Source organism: Cibotium barometz, chromosome 13 (assembly GCF_041138505.1).
Source record: "Cibotium barometz isolate CiBa-2024 chromosome 13, ASM4113850v1, whole genome shotgun sequence".
Taxonomy (NCBI): domain Eukaryota; kingdom Viridiplantae; phylum Streptophyta; class Polypodiopsida; order Cyatheales; family Cibotiaceae; genus Cibotium; species Cibotium barometz.
This window is the reverse complement of record NC_141058.1, coordinates 41,820,037-41,826,036: the sequence shown is the minus strand read 5'-3', so window position 1 is coordinate 41,826,036 and position 6,000 is coordinate 41,820,037.

Below are 6,000 nucleotides of genomic sequence, written 5' to 3'. Positions count from 1 at the left end.
TGGTGTGAACCCTTCAACATGAGACAGTTTGAGAGAAGCGGTCCGCACTCTATGATTTGTGGAATGAATGCTAGGCCCCATGGAATGATTAGCATGGGTAAATGGAGGTTCGAGGTGTTAGAGAAAACAAGGTATTATGCCCAAATGGGGCTTTTGCTTGACGAATACGTTAAGGAAACAGGGGAAAGAATTTATTGGTGTTGAGCTAGAGTTGAAGTAGAGGATATAGGTATGGAAGCTTGAGGGAGGTATCTACAAGGTCAAGGGTTCTCCAAGTGATGGGTGATACCATGGGCTAGGCTTGCATATGTGCAAGGGACCCCCATCAAGAGATGTACCTAGAGGGTTGGTGTTGATGAGGTTATTTACAAGTGCATGTTGATGCAAGAAAATTTGATCCCTCTCAATGGTGTACATATGCCCTTTCTTTTCAGGTAAACATGTGCCAAAGACATGGATGGACATAAAGTTTGCTGAATAAATCCACGGTTTTTTTTCCACTGGGACTAGTATAGATTGCAAGGTTCATTGTATATATGCTCTTCTTCAAGTTTTCACCATAGATATGCCAGGAGCAGAGCAAAAAAGGAGGTCAAGAACAATTCAGAATTCAAATTCAAAAAATAATATATTTTCCTGATTTGCAGGTGAGCTGTCTAAGCAAGAATTCACATTAGATGCCAAACTAGATGTCATGTACGCAGGTAACTAGAATCATGGATGTGATTTTGGCAAGGAGAAATACTAGGAGGCATCCCTTTCTTTCCCTTTTAAGAAGAGAAATAGTTGAAGATAAGCTCTAGAAGAGAAGGAACACAAATTCAAATCATTTTAGAAACATGGGCATCACACATGACATGTGAACAACACCCATGTGTGGATAGAAAAGTCCAAAAAGTAAGAAAGAATACACTTAGAGGTCGAGGATATTAATTCATTAAGAGAGGAAGCCATATCCATATATTGGAACACATAAACATGTAAGAGGTCTTCTCTCTGGTTCTCTGATTTTTAATTTTTAATTTTGGAGTTCTGATCTCTGATCTGGAGCTGATCCATGAAGTGGTTGATATGCACTCTCTTCCAATGCTTCCCTAGTCCTAGGGGAAGCTATTGAGCTTCTGGTATGTTGAGAACAGATGATACAAGTGACTAAGGAATTTTCAAGTTTTAGAATTAATATTTACATTGCTGATCTGAGCTGGAGAGTTTTCTTGGAGACAAAGCTTCCTTTTGAGTTGTTTTCATGAGTCTACAGTCTTAAGCTTGTAAATCAGATCATATATAAATATCATCTTTCTTAAATTTCTAAATTTCTCTGTGCAAAAGTGTCTGAATTAGTTTTTGGTTTGACCATCCCTTTTCATATGACATTATATGGCTTTGTAAGTGGTGAAGAGAGTTGAGCTACCTTGGATAGGACTCAGTTTTCATTTCTGAAAAGTGTTTTTAGTTTGCTTTGATCTAGTGATCACCTATTACTAGGGTCTCTTACTGGCACTTTGGGAGAACTATCACCATGAGTTCACGATGTTTTGCCTTGCTTGTGATCTGAGAGGCTTTGGTGACTGGGAGAAGTGCATGCTTTCTTACTTTCTGGAATTTTCTGCCCACACATGGGTGTTGTACACATGTCACTGTGATGCCCATGTTGCTAAAATGATAAGAACTCGTGTTCCCTTTCTTCTAGAATTTGTCTTCAGCTATTTCTCTTCAAAAGACTCTCAAAAGGGGCACCTCTTAGTATTTCTCCTTCTTGCCAAAATCACCTCCATGATTCTAACTACTTGTCTATGTGGCATCCAATTTGGCATCTGATGTTGATTCTTGCTTGGACAGCTCATATCCTATGTGTACAACATATACCAATTCATTCCTATATTTCAGGTGCACCTGTAAATCAAGAAAATATCTGATTTTCTGAATATGAATTCTAAATTGTTCCTGGCCTCCTTTTTGCTTTGCTCTCAACATACCTATGGTGTCATATTTTTTGGCATCGTTTAGCCCATCTTTGATTAGGGATATTCATGTCCCTAATCCTTGATTCTTATTTTCTTGAATCCACAACTTCCACTAGGATTAAAGATGATAATTCCTCCTCTACTCTATCCTATTGCCCTCCTATAGGCTCCATCAAAGTACATGGTATATGCATAAGGTAAATTAGACATGAACCTCTCCATATAAGGAAATGTAGATTCATATGTGATTCTCTAGGAAGAAGATAAGATCTGATAGGTAAATTAGACATGAACCTCTCCATATAAGGAAATGTAGATTCATATGTGATTCTCTAGGAAGAAGATAAGATCTGATTTTTTTGACTACAAAAATCAGAGATAACATCATCTGTTCCACTTTAAAATACTATCTTTCATTAGCATGAAGTACTCTACTTGCAAAGTAGATAGGTCTCATGTAACCCGTGCTTTACATCCTTCTGCATTAGCACTGCACATACTAAATCAAATCCTATGCTTGGTCTTATGTTCCCCCAATGAAAGCTTTTAGAATATACCATTTGCTAAAGTTCAAAGACTAGTTGAGAGAGAAGATTGCCCTAAAAGAGTAACTTTCCTCTCTAACATGACATTTTTCAAGATTCAGCTGACCTCCTAACTAATCTAATCTTTTGAAACATGTTTCCACTTTCTCCAAATGTGTAGACCTATTGTTGTATATATAGTAACCATCCATGAAAACCCTTATAGAATCTCTAAAAAAAGGCTCAAACACATGATTCATAGAACTCTAAAAAAGGTAGTAGAGGCATTTGTCAGTTCAAAAGGCATTACTCTGTATGCAAAGCATCCCCCAAGGGATCACAAAGGTTGTATTTTCTTGATCTTCTTAAGCTATTTTGATATGAAATTAGCCAGAGTATCCATCACAAATAGTATAGAGTTCATGACCTACAACCTCATTGAGTATTTCATCCTAAAATGGGAGAGGGAAATGATCCCTCTTGGTTGTTGCATTCAAGGGTTTAAAGTCCACACATATTCTCCATTTTCCATTCTTCTTTGGTGTTATGACAACAAGAGACACCCATTCAAAATTTTCTATAGGATAGACGAATCTAGCAGCAGCAGCTAACAATTTTCTCACTTCCTTCAATAGAGTCTGATATTAAATGATTCCCAACTTCCTTAATCTTTCAACAACAGGCTTGGCTCCTTCCTTGAGATCTATATAGTGTTGAAATTCTGAACTCCTCTAATTTTAGTATATTCTATAATAAAAAGATATGGGGACTTCTTAAGAAACAAGGCTAGGTACTGTTCCTTCTCCTCTCAAAGACTGAGATCTTTGGAAATAATGTTTGAAAGTTTCTCTTCATGCTTGATTTTTGAATTTTTCCTACATTTTGAGTTTTCTGAATTTTGATTTTCCTAAATTTGTTTTAGAGTTGGGGGCCCTCTTTCTTACTGTTTGCATAGAGTTATATCATAGACTTCAGCACTAGAATCCTATTAATCTGAAATGGTAGATTCATTCTCATCAGTGATGTATTCAGTTGTACTTTCTTCATCTACTATAGTCTCATAATTCATCTTAACCTATTTTTCCTACTTCATATTGGCATTCCTTTGGCCATCTCTCTTTGTTAGCATTACTTACATATCCACTTTAGATTCTATACCACATATTATAATTTTGAGAGCATGTATAACTCCTATACATCTTGCCCTATAATTAGCCAACTTGTGTCTTCAAACCAAGTTTATGCATAGTATCTCAGTCACATAATACTCACCTGTGCTCCACCATCTATGTATAGAGCATTATATGGTAGTGATGTGTGTGAACACACTTAGGACCGTCAGGGCACTTTTTCCCTTCACTAGGAGGTTTTTTCCCCCCGTGCGTATGTACACCCTCTTATCTACTCATTTTGGGGTGTGTACTTATCTTTAGTATCTGGCACATGTTTGTTCATCCTAATCTAGTGAGTTTGTGTGCTCTCAAGCTTCTCTATCTTGTGTGTGTGCATTGTTGCAACCCTAACCCTAATTCCAGCAATTGGTATCAGAGCTAGCTTCCTTGACACTTGATCTAGTAGCCTACTTCCCTCCTCACGACCCTATTTTTCTATCTCCGATTGAGATACCCTCTTAGGAGAAGAAGGTGTATACTATAGTGTGTTGTAAGGCAAAATCAGAATCCTTAGGTAAGGATGTAGAGAAAGAAGGTGATAAGTCTAAAAAGAAGGGCAAGTGTCACTATTGCAGGAAACCAAGGCACTACATACATGAGTGTAAGAAAAGGCTAGAGAAGGAGAAAAAGAAAGAATCGGGCATGGCTGTGGGGCTGATGCATCTGCACCAAGTGCAGAGAAGAAGGAATGTGCAAGTTTTGCTCAAGATGATTGGGCATGGATTGTACATTACAGTTATGACCCTTCTGTTCATGATGTATGCATGTCAGTGGTAGAATCGGATGCTTGGTACTTTGACAGTGGTGTTAGTAAGCACATTACTTCACAAAAAGGTTTATTCTCATCTTTGGAATGTGTCCCAAGTGTAGGAACAATCACATGTGCAAATGGTTCCTCATATCTTGTCAAAGGAGTTGGTAAAGTTGTGCTCCACTACTGCAAATGAGGGCGCATTTTCTGTTTTGAAAGTTTTATATGTGCCAGGCATTAAGAAGAACTTGCATCAGTTTCAGCCTTAGCCTTGTCAGGCTTGACGGTGAAATTTTTGGATGACAGATGTACACTTCAGGATAGAAATGATGGTTATTCTATCATTACCTCAGGTACCTTGTTTCATGGCCTATACAAGATAGATGTATGGTTATTCTTCTATTTAATTGTAAAAAATAGGCATGTTTTAATTCATTTCTCTCTTGAATTACCTTCTCATTGATTTGCAATTGCTCATTTAACAACTCCTTAGTTTTCTTCTCTTCTTCTCGTTGCCTTTTTCCCTCTATATAGACACTTGAGCAGCATCATCTCTCGTAGCTCTACTTTGAGTATTCGTTTTATTTTTTAAATCTTATCTTTTTCTCTTTCACTTACTCATGGGAATTGATTCTACTAATACCAAAGTGCGACACATGGTACAAAAGCCCAAAATAAAATTCGATCTTGTCGCATGGGCAAACATAATGAAAAACTAACAATCCAAAGAAAGTCAGAAAACGAAACAAGTTCTAGTAGTACGTCACTACGTGAGGATGAAACAAGTTCTGACTCTTCACTCAGTGCACCACATAGATCAATCAAGAAACTAGAACCCACCCAACCACATAGACCAATCAAGAAACTAGAACCCACCCAACCACCCCAAATTGATAATAATGATCACTTGACATATGCGGAACGCAAAAAGCAAGCTCATGAGATCATGCTTAGCTTGGTTGAATGTCTTACAAGGTCACCGATTGTGTTTGAGCCTCATAATGCCAATCCTAAAAAAAGCAACCAAAATACAAAGCTCAGAGGAGTACCGCTTCCCCTTTCAAGAGGAAGACATACTCTCTATAGAAGAGTCATTTGAGATAGATTGCACGAACTATACGCTTGAGAAAGCACGTGAGGAATTCGATAATTCTCTTATAAGATTAAAACAGTATCTCAAAACCTCATTTAGAGGAATGCTCTTCTCTTATGATGAAGCCAACATCACATCGGCACTTGCACCTTTAAGGGCTCAACATGAGTTATACCAAGACATAAAGAACTCCATAGAACAGGACTATGAGGATTCACAAGTTTCCAAACAAACCTCATTAAGAATTGTTAGAGGGCCAAGTGTGCTAGTGTACACATTGGGTACTATTGAAAAAGCTGAGAGCCAAAATGAGGATGAAAGTGAATGGGAGTATGAAACAAAAACAGGATCTGAAGCCGAAACAAAAACTAAAACATCCATGGTTCTATTGGAAGATTCTATCATGGTATGGTTGGATTTCCCTACATGTAATGATAATTAGCGCAAACGTGCATTGATTGGCCCTCGAGCTAGTCATAACATCATGACAATAGAC